A 19,678-nucleotide genomic window follows, 5' to 3' on the forward strand; every position below is an offset into this window, starting at 1 on the left:
CCCCCACCATGTCCACCATGTCCACCACCACGTCAACCACCACCGTGTCCACCACCACCACATCCACCACCACCACATCCATCACCACCATGTCCATCACCACCATGTCCACAACCACCACGTCCACCACCACCACGTCCACCATCACCACGTCCACCACCACATCCACCACCACTATGTCCACCACCACTACATCCACCACCACCATGTCCACCACCACCACGTCCACCACCACCACACCCACCTCCACCACCACCACGTCCACCACCACCACATCCACCACCACCATGTCCACCACATCCACCACCACCATGTCCACCACCACCACGTCCTCCACCACCACCACGTCCATCACCACCATGTCCACAACCACCACCACTATGTCCACCACCACCATGTCCACCACCACCATGTCTACCACCACCACCACGGCCACCACCATGTCCACCATGAGGCCACTACCACATCCACCACCACCACTACATCCACCACCACGTCCACCACCACCGCGTCCACCACGTCCACCACCATGTCCACCACCAACACCACCACATGCACCAACACGACCACACCCACCACTACCTACACCACCACCACCACCTCCACGTCCACAACCACCACCTCCACCACCATGTCCACCACCACTACCACCACCGCTACATCCACCACCACATCCACCACTACCACATCCATCCCCACCAAATCCACCACAAACACGTCCACGACCACCACCACCACGTCCACCACCACCACTACATCCACCACCACTACGTCCACCACCACCACCATGTCCACCATCACTACGTCCACCACCACCACACCCACCTCCACCACCATCACGTCCACCACCACCACACCCACCACCACCACCACATCCACCACCACTACCACCGCCACCACATCCACCACCACCACATCCACCACCACCACGTCCACCCCCACCATGTCCACCGTGTCCACCACCACCACATCCACCACCACCACGTCAACCACCACCGTGTCCACCACCACCACGTCCACCACCACCACGTCCATCACCACCATGTCCATCACCACCATGTCCACAACCACCACGTCCACCACTTCCACCACCACCACGTCCACCATCACCACACCCACCACCACATCCACCACCACTATGTCCACCACCACTACATCCACCACCACCATGTCCACCACCACCACCACGTCCACCACCACCACACCCACCTCCACCACCACCATGTCCACCACATCCACCACCACCATGTTCACCACATCCACCACCACCATGATCACCACCACCACGTCCTCCACCACCACCACGTCCATCACCACCATGTCCACAACCACCACCACTATGTCCACCACCACCATGTCCACCACCACCATGTCTACCACCACCACCATGTCCACCACGAGGCCACTACCATGTCCACCACCACCACTACATCCACCACCACCACCACGTCCACGTCCACCGCGTCCACCACGTCCACCACCATGTCCAGCACCAACACCACCACATGCACCAACACGACCACACCCACCACCACCTCCACCACCACCACCACCTCCACGTCCACAACCACCACCTCCACCACCACATCCACCACCACCACATCACCACATCCACCCCATCCACCACCACTACGTCCACCACCACCATGTCCACCACCACCACGTCCACCACCACCACACCGACCTCCACCACCACCACATCCACCACCACCACGTCCACCACCACCACACCCCCACCACCACCATGTCAACCACCACCACCACACCCACCACCACCACCACCACGTCCACCACGTCCACCACCACCACATCCACCACCACCACATCCACCACCACCATGTTCACCACCACAATATCCACTACATCCACCACCACGTCCACCACCACCATGTAAATGTAAATGTAAATGTAAATGTATTCGATTTATATAGCGCACATTTCACCCAGGGGTCTCAAGGCGCTTGCTTAGGGAACCCGTCCTGGTATTTCCCTGTGAGAGATACCCCGGCAGGGTATTCACAAGGTGAAAGCCAGGCATCCCGCCGCGAGGGGCCGTAGTGGAGATTAAGCAAGCTATTGCCCAGAGTCGCAGAGTGTGACCCCGTGAGTCGAGTAGGCACCGGAGCGAGAATTGTCGAGTCCGTGGAAATGTTTTTTTTTATTTTTTATTTTTGAGCCCGAGACCTGCCGAGGCGGGGAATCGAACCCTGGTCCACGGCTGATCTCAGCTTCCGGGTCTGCCGCCTCTAACCACTGAGCCACACTTCTCCACCATGTCCACCACCACCACCACAGCCACCACCACGTCCACCATGAGGCCACCTCACTCTATCTATCACCCTCACTCTATCTATCTATCGCCCTCACTCTATCTGTCTATCTATCTATCGCCCTCACTCTATCTATCTATCGCCCTCACTCTATCTATCTATTGCCCTCACTCTATCTATCTATTGCCCTCACTCTATCTATCTATCGCCCTCACTCTATCTGTCTATGTATTGCACTCACTCTATCGCCATCACTCTATCTATCTATCTATCTATCTATCTATCTATCTATCTATCTATCTATCTATCTATCTATCTATCTATCTATCTATCTATCTATCTATCTATCTATCTATCTATCTATCTATCGCCCGCACTCTATCTATCGCCATCACTCTATCTATCTATCTATCTATCTATCTAGCTATCTATCTATCTATCTATCGATCACCCTCACTGTATCTATCTGTCTATCTATCGCCCTCACTCTATCTATCTATCTATCTATCGCCCTCACTCTATCTATCTATATCACTCACTCTATCGCATCACCACAGCATCACTCAGCACCACCACAGCATCACTCAGGGGCACCACAGCATCACTCAGGGGCACCGCAACATCACTATGCGCTACCACAGCATTACTGAACGCCACAGCATCACTTGTCGCCACCACAACATCACTCAGCGCCACCACAGCACCAATCTGTGCAACCATTCAACAACAACTGGTTCAAATATGTTCTCTCAATGTTTCAAGCTTTATTACAAATGTCACAAAAAGATGTTAATATTTCACTTCTGTTCTTGAATTTTCGTCACAATAAAATACACTGAACATAATCTTCACAAAAGTTATTTACAAAAGTTTAAGCTATTGCCATTATACATTACAATAGCTTTTATTTAAGTATTAATTATTAAAAAACATTTTAAGCCATTGTTACTTGTAAATATCAATACATCTAAGTCACGTAAATACAATACATATTGCATTACAAATGTTATAGGTGTCACATTTGCGAAAGTTAAAACTATTGGCATTGTAAATGACAAAGCTATTAATTTCGCTATTTTCAAAACGAACACATAAATACAAAATTAGTCATTTACAATACCAATAGCTCAAACTTTCCTAATGCGAGACCTATTGCATTGCAAATGCTTGTTTATTTTCCAGTTAATTTTGATGAGCTTCTATTAGTTTTGTGTAGCAGAAGACAGCGTGAATGCAGAAAAGTGGACTGTTGCTGCAGAGTTGTAGTCATCTTTCAATTGCGACTAACGTCCTCGTCCTTAACACAAATTAGACGGAGTTGACTATATCAGGGCTTTGAGCTGGATGTCGTCAATGACAGAGTTTCCCCAGGCTAGAGTGGCGATTTAAATCACACTGAAGGATTCGACAAGGTCCAGAATCTGGTGATGACGGCAGCGCTAGTAGTTAAAGTTGTGGTGCGGGGCCGGTCAGATTCCCTCACTTATTCCATCCCGAGCGAATAGAGGGGTGCAATGCTAGTGGAACCGACTGCCTTGCTTTTAGGCTCCAGGCTGTGGGTTGTGGAACACACCCCTTGGTCTCTCCTTTTGTTGAATAGTCTTGGTCTGTGGATGCATGTCTACCGAAAATCCTGACTTCACCAGGCTGTTTAGGCTTGCGAGCTACCACAATTGGGGAGACCCAAGGTGTAGAGCCTTCCACCCGCTCAATGATATCCGCCTGCTCCAGTTTTCTCAGTTCCTTTGCTACCTTCGGGTGGAGATGGAAAGCCACTTGACGATGCCGCAGAGCGATTGGTTGGATCGACTCGTCTATGTGTAGGTTGATGAGAAGGTCTATTAGGCATCCAATGCCTTAGAATAACTGTGAGAATTAAGCCAACAGATTGTCTACACTCCCTAAGTGTACACTGAAAGCAAAGAACACTAGATGAAGTTGTTCCACTATCCGGCAACTCAGCAGCATACGTGAGCCATTCTTGGTTATGTACACCTTGGCATGCATCGAAAGTGAATCATGTGAAATCTCCGCTATAAAGACCCCTGCTGTGGGCACACTCTTGGGTGGCAGTAGGGTGCGGCCCACCTTCCCAGGCATGAGCATCTGCCGACTGCACCGAAGACAGGCAGAAAGAAGCGACATGGACCGACCAACACAGCAGCAGCAGACTCGCCCCCAACGCCACAGGTACGGTCGAGCAGCCTGCCTTATGCAGCATGAACAGCTGTGCGACCGCAGTGAATGAATGAATGAATGATAGGAGTCTTGTCGTGCGCATACTTAGCCCAGTGGGCGTCAAGGCGCCTAATTAAAAAACCAGCTCATGACACAGACCAAGCAGTTCATCCTGAATAGGCTCTTGAGAAGCACCACGTTTTTAAGGCCTTTTTGAACAAGTCTAGAGAGGGTAGAGTTTTAATCTCCATAAGCACGGTGTTCCAGAGCTGAGGAGCAACGACGGAAAAGGCCCTGGCTCCCCATCTGGTAAGCCTGAAGCGGGGGACAGCAAGCTGGAGTAGTCCCGCAGAGCGAAGGCACCTTGTGGGATGGTAGCGGGTAAGTAGGGAGCTGAGAGCGCCTATAGATCCATCCTCGAGAGCTCTGTACGTCAAGCACAGAATTTCGAAATAGATTCTGTGCTGGACAGGCAACCAATGGAGGTCTCTCCTCGCGATGGTGGCAGATGATGTCTTAGGAAGGTCTAGGACAAAACGTGCAGCAGCATTCTGCACGATTTGCAGCCGATGTATGAGGCCCTTGTTGGACTCCATGTATAGAGAGTTGCAGTAATCTAACCTGGAGCCAACAAGGGCGACTGCAATCTGCTTACGTGCATGCAGGGACAGATAGCTGCGAATTCTGTTGAGTATCCTGATAACGCCCCAGCAGGTTGCCACAGTCCGATTCACCTGAAGAGACATTGCCGCAAGCCCAGGAGCAGCAGAACACTCCCCAGCGGCCCACCGGGGAAACGCCCGGTGCCCACTACGGCCAGTCCGGCCCTGGCAGGAGGAGCAAGCCCAGGAGCGGCAGAACCCTCCCCAGCGGCCCACCGGGGAAACGCCCGGTGCCCGCTATGGCCAGTTCGGCCCTGGCAGGAGCCGCAAGCCCAGGAGCAGCAGAACCCTCCCCAGCGGCCCACCGGGGAAACACCCAGTGCCCGCTATGGCCAGTCTGGCCCTGGCAGGAGGCGCAAGCCCAGGAGCAGCAGAGCCCTCCCCAGCAGCCCACCGGGGAAATGCCTGGTGCCCGCTATGGCCAGTCCGGCCTTGGCAGGAGGCGCAATCCCGGGAGCAGCAGAACACTCCCGAGCGGCCGGTATGACAGCAGGTCGCACTGCCACCAGCTCGGGGCTCCCCACACAGCCAGGAATGCACAGTGGATGGGGTGCAGGGGTGGATAAATGAACTCTCGCACATCAACAACCAGTTGTGTTGCCAAATACTAGTTGCATGTGAGGTGCTGCGCATGAATGAGTATATAGTGGTTTCTCTGGCCACGAGGTCCGGGCCACCACAGGCATTTATTAACTCCTCTGAACATGTCATGGCCGCTACCATGTGGCTCATACTAGACAAGGTCTGGCATACATCCCCTCATATTATTCCACACATGGGATGATCCACATTCCACACATTACAGATATATGTCAGAGTACAAGTGGTTCTTTATCAACTAATGTTTTAGAGGCTGCCTTATTGTTTCTTTAAAATAAAATGTTCTAAATTGATACATCTTGTTGTGTGTCCTTCTTTTCAGCTTTCTTCTATCTTCATGTATCTGAGGAGGAAGAGGCACTGAAAGAAAATACTCAGATAACCATAATCTTCTGACATAACTAACAAAGAGGGTGAGATTGGAGATGAAACTGAAGTGAGGGGAGAGATGGACTGAGACACCTAGGGGCCGATTCCGATCCGGTAAAATTCTCGTCCGTACGATTCGCATCCGGAGCCATCTCTGTACGACTCGTACATACACCGTACGACTCGACGAGTACGATCCGGACCGGGGTATCAGGACGCGATTCGTACGGTCCTCGTCAGGTAAGGGCGATTCCTACGGAAAAGCGCACATTTCCAAACACACCGTACGGTGCGTACCCCCCCATGATCGCAGGGGTATGCACCGTACCTCTGCGATCGTTGGGGGGTACGCACCGTACACCCAGCGGACATGGGGTACGGTGCGTACACCCCAAGATCGCGGGGTGCGGTGCATACACCCCGTGATCGCAGAGGTACGCACCGTACCCCTGCGATCATGGGGTGTACGTACCGTACCCGGGGGGGGGGGCGTTCCGTACCTGTTTCGGGGCGAACTCTGCTTTTACGGCTGTTTTCAGCTCCCGTACAAAAAGAGTTGTACGGTGCGTACCCAACACGAATTGTACTTGCCGGTTCAGAAAAAGCAGCCGCGAACCGTACAGATGTCGCGTACAGCGGGTTCCGAGGGAAATTCGTACGGTCCCTGTACGATTCGTACGGAGTCCAGCTCCTGGCACGGATCGTACTTCGTCGTACGTACGGGGGATGTTGCAGGGTACAATTCGTATGGGAAAACCGCTCCGAACGGCAATTCTGATTGCTTTTTACCGGATCGGAATCGACCCTTTAGAAGGGAACTCACTTCCATAAACCGATCTTATGTTTACTTCACAATCTTTAAAAAAAAGATTTTTAAAACTGAGACATTTTTATTTATAACTATTAAGAGAATCCTTCTTCTTTATCTGATATTAAAAAAAATTGGGCTGCCTAGCATTGGCAAAGCCAACAGATCTGGCATGTTTCAAGTGTGCACCATGCTGTGCCAAGTGCACGATTCCAACTCACATGTATCAGACCCTGCCCTTAATTACAAGGTTCACGCCACTTCCCAAGAATATCCCTAGCTTTGCTTATTTGGCCAAACCCCTTTTGAAGACACCCCACCTTTTTCAATTGACTTCAATTACTGCAAGCACAGAAGGGGGGCCCATGCCTGCTGTGCCACAGAACTCGAGCTGTGCCGAGTCAGGGGGTGTCACTCGAGGGTCTGGGAGTGACGTTACAAGAACCAGGGCACGGTGGACTCACCCAGTACGCTCTGGGAGGCGTATAAAGTGGTCCTCCGGGGACAGGCTATGGAATCCATTCTGGGACACAAACGCGAGCGTCAGGCGAAACTAGACAGCCTTGAGGCTGAACTTACCGTGGCCATAGAAGAGCAGGAGGCCCACCCTTCTCCGGCAGCCGCCAGTGCGGCTCGCCTAAAACAAACGGAACTTTTGGCCCACCAGCGAGAACTAGCACTAACCAAGATACAAGCCACTAGACACAGGGTATATGAACTGGGAGACAAAGCAGGGAAAATGCTGGCTTGGCTAGATCGGAAGGAGAAAGCACGTAAAGTCATTCCACAGCTCATCTCTCCTACGGGCTCCCCGATTTCCGATCCTGATGGTATAGTCAATCTCCTAGCTGACCAATATGAACAAATTTATGCTCCCCAGGCAGCCTACTCAACTGCTGAGGCATATGAATATATCAAAGATCTGTCAATACCCAAGCTCTCCCCGGAGGCGACGCTCGTCTTAGAGGTTGACATCACCACCGATTAAATGCAGACAGCTACTTATGCCTTAGCGTCTGGCAAGGCACTGGGACCGAACGGGCTGCCAGTTGAATTGCATAAGAGACTGATACAATCGACAGCCCCCTACTTCCTAAGTATGATCTCCGACAGTCTAAAATTAGGAGAGCTGCCACGAGATCAGCGGCTAGCCACGATTGTTGCGATCCACAAGCCTGGCAGACCTGAGACGGACTGTGCCTCATACCGTCCGATCTCACTCATTAACGCGGAGCCTAAGATTCTCGTGAAACTTAGACAGCTGGAGATTTAGGCACCCGACTGAGGCGCGGTACACCTTCTACTCAGCAGTACATACATCTCTCACACGTATAGACTATTTTCTGGTGTCAGCAAACGCCCTGCAGGGTATAGAGGAGGTCATTATTCGTCCCAGGGGCATATCGGATCACTCACCAATAATGCTCATGTACACATATCATTTGGTCTGCCGTAGGCGTGTGTTCCCAGTGCATGCTAGCTTCCTTCAGATTCCGCCCATTCAGTCAACCCTCACACGTACCACTAAACAATTCTTCCAAGAAAACCAGGGCACGGTGGACTCACCCAGTATGCTCTGGGAGGCGTGTAAAGTGGTGCTCCGGGGACAGGCTATGGCATCCATTCTGGGACACAAACGCGAGCGTCAGGCGGAACTAGACAGCCTTGAGACTGAACTTACCGTGGCCTTAGAAGAGCAGGAGGCCCACCCTTCTCCGGCAGCCGCCAGTGCGGCTCGCCTAAAACAAACGGAACTTTTGGCCCACCAGCGAGAACTAGCACTAACCAAGATACAAGCCACTAGACACAGGGTATATGAACTGGGAGACAAAGCAGGGAAAATGCTGGCTTGGCTAGATCGGAAGGAGAAAGCACGTAAAGTCATTCCACAGCTCATCTCTCCTACGGGCTCCCCGATTTCCGACCCTGATGGTATAGTCAATCTCCTAGCTGACCAATATGAACACATTTATGCTCCCCAGGCAGCCTACTCAACTGCTGAGGCATATGAATATATCAAAGATCTGTCAATACCCAAGCTCTCCCCAGAGGCGACGCTCCTCTTAGAGGTTGACATCACCACCGATGAAATGCAGACAGCTACTTATGCCTTAGCGTCTGGCAAGGCACTGGGACCGAACGGGCTCCCAGTTGAACTGCATAAGAGACTGATACAATCGACAGCCCCCTACTTCCTAAGTATGATCTCCGACAGTCTAAAATTAGGAGAGCTGCCACAAGATCAGCGGCTAGCCACGATTGTTGCGATCCACAAGCCTGGCAGACCTGAGACGGACTGTGCCTCATACCGTCCGATCTCACTCATTAACGCGGAGCCTAAGATTCTCGCGAAACTGCTAGCACTACGACTCACCCCTCATCTAGCGACACTGGTGCACCCGGACCAATCTGGCTTCATGCCACATCGAAGCACGGCCCTTAACCTCCGACGCCTTCATGCAGTCTTGGCACGTGCCCCCTACCTCAAAGACCAGGCTGTCATCCTCTCCCTAGACGCCATTATGGCGTTCGACACAGTCGAGTGGCCCTACTTGTTCGCAGTGCTCCAACATATGGGTTTCGGTCCCAAATTCTGTGCCTGGGTTCGCTTACTGTACACTAAGCCACTAGCGCATGTTGTCGCAAACGGACACATTTCCCGAGACTTCCCACTTGGCAGAGGCACGAGACAGGGGTGCCCACTGTCCCCGTTGCTATTCGCACTGATCCTGGAACCACTTGCGATCTGGATCAGATGGGAACCTTCCATCAAGGGGCTCCGATGGACTGACATTTGGGAGGACCGTATATCCCTATATGCGGACGATATTCTTTTGTACCTCACCTCCCTGAAAAAATCAATTCTCGAATTGCTGAACGTATGTGAAAAGTTCGGTAGAGTATCGGGATACAAGATTAACTGGACTAAATCCATCCTGTTTACCCTTTCTGGTCCGCCGCCTATTCTGCCAGTGACCTGCCCATTAAGGGCTACCACATCTGCATTCAAATACCTGGGTATCTATATAACACCTGACCCTGACGAATTTTATAGTCTAAATCTCAGCCCCCTCTTGGAACGATTCAAACGTGATGTAAAGGTATGGCAGACTCTCCCTCTTACGCTCCTTGGAAAGGCAGCATTGTATAAGATGATGGCTCTCCCCCGCTTTCTTTATGTTCTTGAGAATACTCCCTCCTTAGTCCCTGCACGATACTTCAAAACGATTGCGTCATCGGTATCTCACCTGCTATGGGGAGGAGGGACGCCCCGAATAGCACATGATAAATTGACTAGAAGCTGGTACATCTTAAACAGATTCATTTCTGGTTACATGGCCCGCAAACTGAACCTACGTACCTTGCGGACAGACACTCACTGCAAGGCAGAGGACTGCTGGGCAATCTATACAGCCCCCGTCCACCCTCAGATCTGATAGGCCCGACGGAGCACTCCGTGCAGCTCTGGTACCGGGCCAACAGCCGGCTCAAATGCTTGCGAACCATCACCCACATGACACCACTGTGGGATTCAAGCAGGCTGGGCTTCCTCCGAAATAGTAAGGGATTCCAGGCCTGGGATAACATCGGTATTTCAGTGGTAGGAGATTTATGGAAGAAGGGTAAGGTGGTAGACTTCGCCCATCTACAAATGCAATTTGAAATGTCACAAACAGAGATATTTAGATATCTTCAAGTTAAACATGCGCTACAATCGACTATACCGCTTGGCACTGACCTCGAGGAATCGACTCCTCTCGAGGATAGGCTTCTGACCGAACACATGCAAGAACTGGCCACTTCCCTCACATACAGAAAACTAATTAATAACCTCCCAGACGCTACAGCCACCCTGAAACAAAACTGGTCTGAGGAGATAGGCCCACTTGACGACTCTGAATGGCAAGAGGCCCTTGCCTCTCCGCGTGAAGCTGCGATCCCCTCTAGACTGAAACTGATCCAACTCAAAATATTGCACCGTACGTACTATACTAGACCACTTCTACACACGATAGGAAGAGCTGTGCATACATTTTGCCTACGTAGTTGCGGGGAGGAAGGGACGTTTTTTCACACTATCTGGGAGTGTAGGTCAATATACCTATACTGGACAGCAGTGATGCGCACGATCTCCCAAACAATAGGCATCTCCCTGCTGCCGGAGCCTCGGCGATGTTTACTAAACATATGGGAACCAAATGACTTGAACCACCGACAGCAAGACTGGGTGATGTTGGGCATGCTGATGGCAAAACGTAATATCGCCAGGCTTTGGGGCTCTGCAATGTCGCCGACACTGCATAATTGGTGTAAAGATATGGATGAGGAAATAGTGGCGGAAAAGGCTGTATATATCCATCGTGGTTGCCCAGGCAAGTGGGGTAAGATATGGGGTGAATGGAACACGTTCAGGGGTAACATCTGCGAACTGCCGGGCATCGATGAGGGAAATGAGGAACTAGACTTCTAATAACTGTTTGGATGTATAGCTGGGGAGCTGATATGTGATTACTGTCATGTTTCCTACTTGAGATTTTACAGTGACTGTAATTGCGAAGGCCTGCTATTGTATCTATATAACTGATGTGACAGTCTATTGAAGAATTGTCCTACTTGCTGTGTTGTTATAAAATAAAAACAAATAAAAAAAAAAAAGAAAGGACTACAGACACCAAGTACTCATATTGAAGTAAGTATAAATATACAAAAATGGTCCAGAGAGTCCTATAGTCATCACTGTTCTGAGGACAGATAAAGGGATCCTCAAAATGGCGGTGCGGACTGTCCTGGGGTGAGAGAAGTCCCATCAGGCAGGTTTGAATGTTTGGAAAAAGGGGTAGGAGAGGTGTTGCTCTTGAGCTGAGCAATGACAAAGGTGTGCTGAAGGACAGTCCAGTTAAGACAAGATAAATTCTACCTATCACATTTGACTTCATGTAGCTTCTTTGAGAAATGTTTTACAGGCAGATGTACGAGTAGAGGGCCAGAAGGTGGCTTAATCACCTTTAACTTTGTGTAACTTGGTTGAGAGTTGTTTTTTGGCAGATGTATAAAAAATTTTTTTTTAATAAGCCAGAAGATGGCGCTGAAGCTTAATTTTTCTTCAATTCTGGCTTTCCTTTTTAACAGTGTGCACCATTTTCGAGGTGAAGGAAGCCCGAGTTTCTTTGATTTCAAATTAACAAATTAAATGACCAAGGATGTCACTCCAACTTGGTCGACCGCTGATTTAGAAATCGCCAGGGAACAAGTAGTGTTACACTGTACAGCTCTCACAAAACTTTTATAGAGTTGCCATGAGCTCTAATCACTCGTTTTTAGGTCTCACTATAGCCATTGCGTTAGCAATGCATTGCAAGAGTATAGTAAGGGCTCCCAAAAATGCTCTCAAAGTCTACAGGCGGATCGTCCACAGTGCATGTGCGCCGGGCGCGCGCACCATTTGGCCGCCTGCAGACTTTGGGAGGACTTTTTCGGCCACTTTGATGTTTCCAGCCAGTTCACGCGCGCGCTCGCCTCTGCTGCCATATGGACACGCATTCAGATTACCATGCTTCAGCACACCCCCTCACCCTCATCTCCTTATGCTCTGCGTCCCAGACACACACACAGCCGCACCCATGTACTTCACAGTTCTTTACAACAGAATTGACTTTGTAACTTTTTTTTTACTCATTGTTAAAGCACCTACATCTCCACTCGACATATGCTCCCTCGCCAATGTCCCTCCCACCTTTCCTATGATCTCCGCTTTTCTTTTAACTTTTGGCGCGAGTTCTCACAGGCTCCTCTCTGCCCCCTTCCTTTATTGACCCTCCCCCTGCACAGAGCGTGCATCGCTTGTTGTTTGTATCACCAGCATCCTTTTCCCGGCCTTGTGGACTGCACTCATTTTGGGGGGCGTGTGGCATGTACCTCTTTGCTGAAGAATGCCTCCTGTTCCTCCGCCTGCAGCATGTTGTTTGCACCTCACTCATCCTGTAGGTAATGTTCCCCCTTTTCTCTTACATGTGTCCTAGCCCACTCTCCTGTTGTATGTGGCTTGCCCCCAATCCTGGAACTTTTGAACTGCCCCCTCTCCCGGAGTATGAGATGGGCACACTTCTTTTGCCTGTGGTCTGCACCCCTCTTTCTCGTACATGTGGACTGCTCCCGTCTGGAGGTGGCAGAGAGATGGGGTGGGGACAAACAGCGCTGACAGGCCACAGCTTCCCAGATTTTTTTAAGTGCTGCAGAACCGGTTTATAGACCCAAACAATCCTTGACAACAACTGATGGAGCAACTGGCAGCTCTGTTGTGTAAACACAGCTATTGTTGCGTGAAGGGGCCAGTCCCCTCTGAACATTGGGCACCACCACATCCACCACCACCGCATCCACCACCACCGCGTCCACCACGTCCACCACCACCACCACCCTGTCCAACACCACCACATCCACCACCACCACTACACCTACCACCACGACCACAACCACCATGTCCACCATCACCATGTCCACCACCACCTCCACCACCACCACACCCCCACCACGTCCACCACCACCATGTCCACCACTACCATCTCCACCACCACCACATCCACCACCACCACATCCACCACCACCGCGTCCATTACCACCACATCCACCACCACACCCACCTCCACCACCACGTCCACCACGTCCAACACCACCACGTCCACAAGCACCACCTCCACCACCACCACCTCCACTGCCACCCCATCCACCACCACTACATCCACCACCACTACGTCCACCACCACCACCATGTCCACCACCACTACACCCACCTCCACCACCACCACCATGTCCACCACCACTACCACCACCACTACATCCACCACCACATCCACCACCACCACATCCACCACCAACACGTCCATGACCACCACCACCACGTCCACCACCACCACCACCACATCCACCACCACTACATCCACCACCACCATGTCCACCACCACTATGTCGACCACCACCATGTCCACTACCACCACCACCACCACCACACCCACCTCCACCACCACCACGTCCACCACCACCACCACCACAACCACCACCATGTCCACCACCACCACCACACCTACCAACACCACGTCCACCATCACCATTTCCAAAAACCACCACCACCTCCACCACCACCACATCCACCACCAGGTCCACCACCACCACCTCCACCACCACCACCTCCACCACCACCACGTCCACCACCACCACATCCACCACCACCGCGTCCATCACCACCACATCCACCACACCCACCTCCACCACCACCACCACGTCCACCATGTCCACCACCACCACGTCCACAAGCACCACCTCTACCACCACCACCACCTCCACCGCCACCACATCCACCACCACTACATCCACCACCACTACGTCCACCACCACCATGTCCACCACCACGTCCACCACCACCACACCCACCTCCACCATCACCACCACCACCATGTCCACCACCACTACCACACCACTACATCCACCACCACATCCACCACCACCACATCCACCACCAACACATCCACGACCACGACCACCACCACCTCTACATCCACCACCACCATGTCCACCACCACTACGTCGACCACCACCATGTCCACTACCACCATGTCCACCACCACCACCACACCCACCTCCTCCACCACCACGTCCACCACAACCACCACACCCACCACCACGTCCACCACCACTGCCACCACCACCACATCCACCACCACCATGTCCACCACGTCCACCATCACCACGTCCACCACCCCCACCACCGTGTCCACCACCACCATGTCCACCACCACCACGTCCATCACCACCACATCCATCACCACCATGTCCACAACCACCACGTCCACCACGTCCACCACGTCCACCACCACCACCACCACCACCACCACCATGTCCACAACCACATCCAACACCACTATGTCCACCACCACCATGTCTACCACGTCCACCACCACCACACCCACCTCCACCACCACCACGTCCACCACCACCACATCCACCACTACCATGTCCACCACCACCACATCCGCCACCACCACCACCATCATGTCCACAACCAGCACGTCCACCACCACCATGTCCACCACCACCGCGGCCATCACCACATCCACCACGAGGCCACTACTGCGGCCACCACCACCACATCTACCTCCACCACCACCACATCCACTATCACCACCACGTCCACCACCAAGTCCACCACCAAGTCCACCACCACATTCACCACTACATCCACCACCACCACCACGTCCACCACCACCACGTCCACCACCACCATGTCCACCACCACCAGGTCCACCACCACCACGTCCACCACCACAGCATCCACCACCACCACGTCCACCACCATGTCCACCACCAACACCACCACATCCACCACCACCACACCCACCACCACCTCCACCACCACCGCCACGTCCACAACCACCAACTACACCACCATGTCCACCACCACCACATCCACCACATCCACCCCATCTACCACCACTACGTCAACCACCACCATGTCCACCACCACCACATCCACCACCACATCCACCACACCCATTATGACCACCACGTACACCACCACCACGTCCTCCACAAGGCCACCTTATTCTATCTATCAACCTCACTCTATCTATCTATCTTTCTATCTATCTATCTATCTATCTATCTATCTATCTATCTATCTATCTATCTATCTATCTATCTATCGCCCTCACTCTATCTACCTATCTATCTATCTATCTATCTCCCTCACTCTATCTATCTATCGCCCTCACTCTATCTATCTATCTATCTATCTATCTATCTATCTATCTATCTATCTATCTATCTATCTATCTATCTATCTATCTAGCTATCTAGCTATCTATCTAGCTATCGATCACCCTCACTGTATATATCTGTCTATCTATCTATCGCCCTCACTCTATCTATCTATTGCACTCACTCTATCGCATCACCACAGCATCACTCAGCACCACCACAGCATCACTCAGGGGTACCACAACATCACTATGCACTACCACAGCATCACTGAACGCCACAGCATCACTCGTCGCCACCACAACATCACTCAGCGCCACCAGAGCATCAATCTGTGCAACCATTCAACAACAATTGGTTCAAATATGTTCTCTAATGTTTCAAGGTTTATTACAAATGTCACAAAAAGATGTTAATATTTCACTTCTTGGATTTTCGTCACAATAAAATACACTGAACATAATCTTCACAAAAGGTATTTACAAAAGTTTAAGCTATTTCCATTATAAATTACAAAAGCTTTTATTTAAGTATTAATTATTTTAAAAAAACAAGAGCCATTTTTATTTGTAATATCAATACATCTAAGTCACGTAAATGCAACACATATTGCATTACAAATGCTATAGGTGTCACATTTGCGAAAGTTAAAACTATTGGCATTGTAAATGACAAAGCTATTAATTTCGCCATTTTCAAAACCAACACATAAATAAAAAATGTGTCATTTACAATACCAATAGCTCAAACTTTCCTAATGCGAGACCTATTGCATTGCAAATGCTTGTTTATTTTCCAGTTAATTTTGAAGAGCTTCTATTAGTTTTGTGTAGCAGAAGACAGCGTGAATGCAGAAAAGTGGACTGTAGCTGCAGAGTTGTAGTCCTCTTTCAATTGCGACTAACGTCCTCGTCCTTAACACAAATTAGACGGAGTTGACTATATCAGGGCTTGGAGCTGGATGTCGTCGATGACAGAGTTTCCCCAGGCTAGAGTGGCGATTTATATTACACTGAAGGATTCGACAAGGTCCAGAATCTGGTGATGACGGCAGCGCTAGTAGTTAAAGTTGTGGTGCGGGGCCGGTCAGATGCCCTCACTTATTCCATCCCGAGCAAATAGAGGGGTGCAATGCTAGTGGCACCGACTGCCTTGCTTTTAGGCTCCAGGCTGTGGGTTGTGGAACACACCCCTTGGTCCCTCCGTTTGTTGAATAGTCTTGGTCTGTGGATGCATGTCTACTGAAAATCCTGACTTCACCAGGCTGTTTAGGCTTGCGAGCTACCACAATTGGGGAGACCCAAGGTGTAGAGCCTTCAATGATATCCGCCTGCTCCAGTTTTCTCAGTTCCTCTTCTACCTTCGGGTGGAGATGGAAAGCCACTTGACGATGCCGCAGAGCGATTGGTTGGATCGACTCGTCTATGTGTAGGTTGATGAGAAAGTCTATTAGGCATCCAATGCCTTAGAATAACTGTGAGAATTCAGCCAACAGATTGTCTACACTCCCTAAGTGTACACTGAAAGCAAAGAACACTAGATGAAGTTGTTCCACTATCCGGCAACTCAGCAGCCTACGCGAGCCATTCTTGGTTACGTACACCTTGGCATGCATCGAAAGTGAATCATGTGAAATCTCCGCTATAAAGTCCCCTGCCTGTGAGAGTGGCATTGATGAGCCATGGGCACACACTTGGGTGGCTAATGCCCCTAATGGGTGCAGGACAGGCTGTAACAGGAGAGTGTTCAGAACAGACTGTGCAACAATGTTTAATGACACTCACGTGTCGATTAGGGCCGGGATGTGGTGGCTCAACACGACTGTGCATTCCTGGATTCGCCGTCACGGTTGTTCTCCAGCCAGCGTGACATGTATGACATGTACCGCCCCTTCCACATCATCATCATTCATATTCTTCTCGTCATTGTGAGTCACAGGCGTCTCCATGGCATTGACAGACCTATGTTTCTCAGTCTTGTGAGATGCGGAAGAGCGGCATACCTTGGCAAAAGGATTTAGTATGCTTGAGGCAGCACATCTCTTCCCCTGGGCATGGCATAACCCCAGATGAAAGTAGAGTCCTTTTTAGAAAGTTCCTTCGATTGACCCATCGTAAGCATATCAGCCATCAACATTCCTGGAACAAGTAAAATATTTCCCCTCAGTTTGACAGACATGCAACCCTGTATGAACTGCATGCAAATTTCATCATTAGCTTCAGGCAACGTGCAGTTACTCGCAAGTTCCTCAGTCGACCATAAAAAGTGTCCATCGACTCCTCCAGAAGTTGCCTGACCTGGATTAGGAGGAACCGCTCATAGTCAGGATTTGTCGGTGCTCACGACCCCCACCACAGACTTATGAATGGTAGGACCCCCTAAATGTAAGAGCAAGGGGCGATCTCTGTCGGGATGCAACTCCACTACAGCACAGTATTTCGCATGCCTCTCCACCCAGTTTTTCCATCACGCAGCTTGCGCAGATGTGGGGCCCTCCACGACAAATGGGTCAACTGCGGGTACCAACAGGGAACAATGCCACACCCCCAAATGGCCAGGAGCACGGTCGAGCAGCCCTCCTTCCCAGGCACGAGCATGTGCTGTCCGCAACGAAGACAGGCAGGAAGGAGCGACCTGGGCGGGCCAACGTAGCAGCAGCAAACTCGCTCCCAGCGCCTCAGGCATGGTCGAGCAGCCTGCCGTATGCAGCATGAACAACTGTGCAACCGCAGGAGCCGCAAGCCCAGGAGCAGCAGAACCCTCCCTAGCGGCCCACCGGAGAAACGCCTGGTGCCCTCTACGACCAGTCCGGCCCTCCCTAGCGGCCCACCGGAGAAACGCCCGGTGCCCTCTATGACCAGTCCGGCCCTAGCAGGAGCCGCAAGCCCAGGAGCAGCAGAACCCTCCCCAGCGGCCCACCGGAGAAACGCCCGGTGCCCTCTACGACCAGTCCGGCCCTAGCAGGAGCCGCAAGCCCGGGAGCAGCAGAACCCTCCCCAGCCGCCCACCGGAGAAACGCCCGGTGCCCGCTACGGCCAGTCCGGCCCTGGCAGGAGCCGCAATCCCAGGAGCAGCAGAGCCCTCCCCAGGCGCCCATCGGAAAAACGCCCGGGGCCCACTACGGCCAGTCCGGCCCTGGCAGGAGCCGCAATACCAGGAGTAGCAGAACCCTCCCCAGCGGCCCATCGGGGAAACGCCCGGTGCCCGTAATGACCAGTCTGGCCCTGGCAGGATCCGCAAGCCCAGGAGCAGCAGAACCCTCCCTAGCGGCCCACCGGAGAAACGCCCGGTGCCCTCTACGACCAGTCCGGCCCTCCCTAGCGGCCCACCGGAGAAACGCCCGGTGCCCTCTATAACCAGTCCGGCCCTAGCAGGAGCCGCAAGCCTGGAAGCAGCAGAACCCTCCCCAGCGGCCCACCGGAGAAACGCCCGGTGCCCTCTATGACCAGTCCGGCCCTAGCAGGAGCCGCAAGCCCAGGAGCAGCAGAACCCTCCCCAGCGGCCCACCGGAGAAACGCCCGGTGCCCTCTACGACCAGTCCGGCCCTAGCAGGAGCCGCAAGCCCGGGAGCAGCAGAACCCTCCCCAGCCGCCCACCGGAGAAACGCCCAGTGCCCGCTACGGCCAGTCCGGCCCTGGCAGGAGCCGCAATCCCAGGAGCAGCAGAGCCCTCCCCAGGCGCCCATCAGAAAAACGCCCGGGGCCCACAGCGGCCAGTCCGGCCCTGGCAGGAGCCGCAATACCAGGAGTAGCAGAACCCTCCCCAGCGGCCCATCGGGGAAACACCCGGTGCCCGTAATGACCAGTCTGGCCCTGGCAGGATCCGCAATCCCAGGAGCAGCAGAACCCTCCCCAGCGGCCCACCGGGGAAACTCCCGGTGCCCACTATGGCCAGTTAGGCCCTGGCAGGAGCCGCAATCCCAGGAGCAGCAGAACCCTCCCCAGAGGCCCACTTGTGAAACGCCCGGTGCCTGCTACGGCCAGTCCGGCCCTGGCAGGAACCGCAATCCCAGGAGCAGTAGAACACTCCCCAGCGGCCCA

Source organism: Lissotriton helveticus, chromosome 5_2, assembly GCF_964261635.1.
Source record: "Lissotriton helveticus chromosome 5_2, aLisHel1.1, whole genome shotgun sequence".
Lineage (NCBI taxonomy): Eukaryota > Metazoa > Chordata > Amphibia > Caudata > Salamandridae > Lissotriton > Lissotriton helveticus.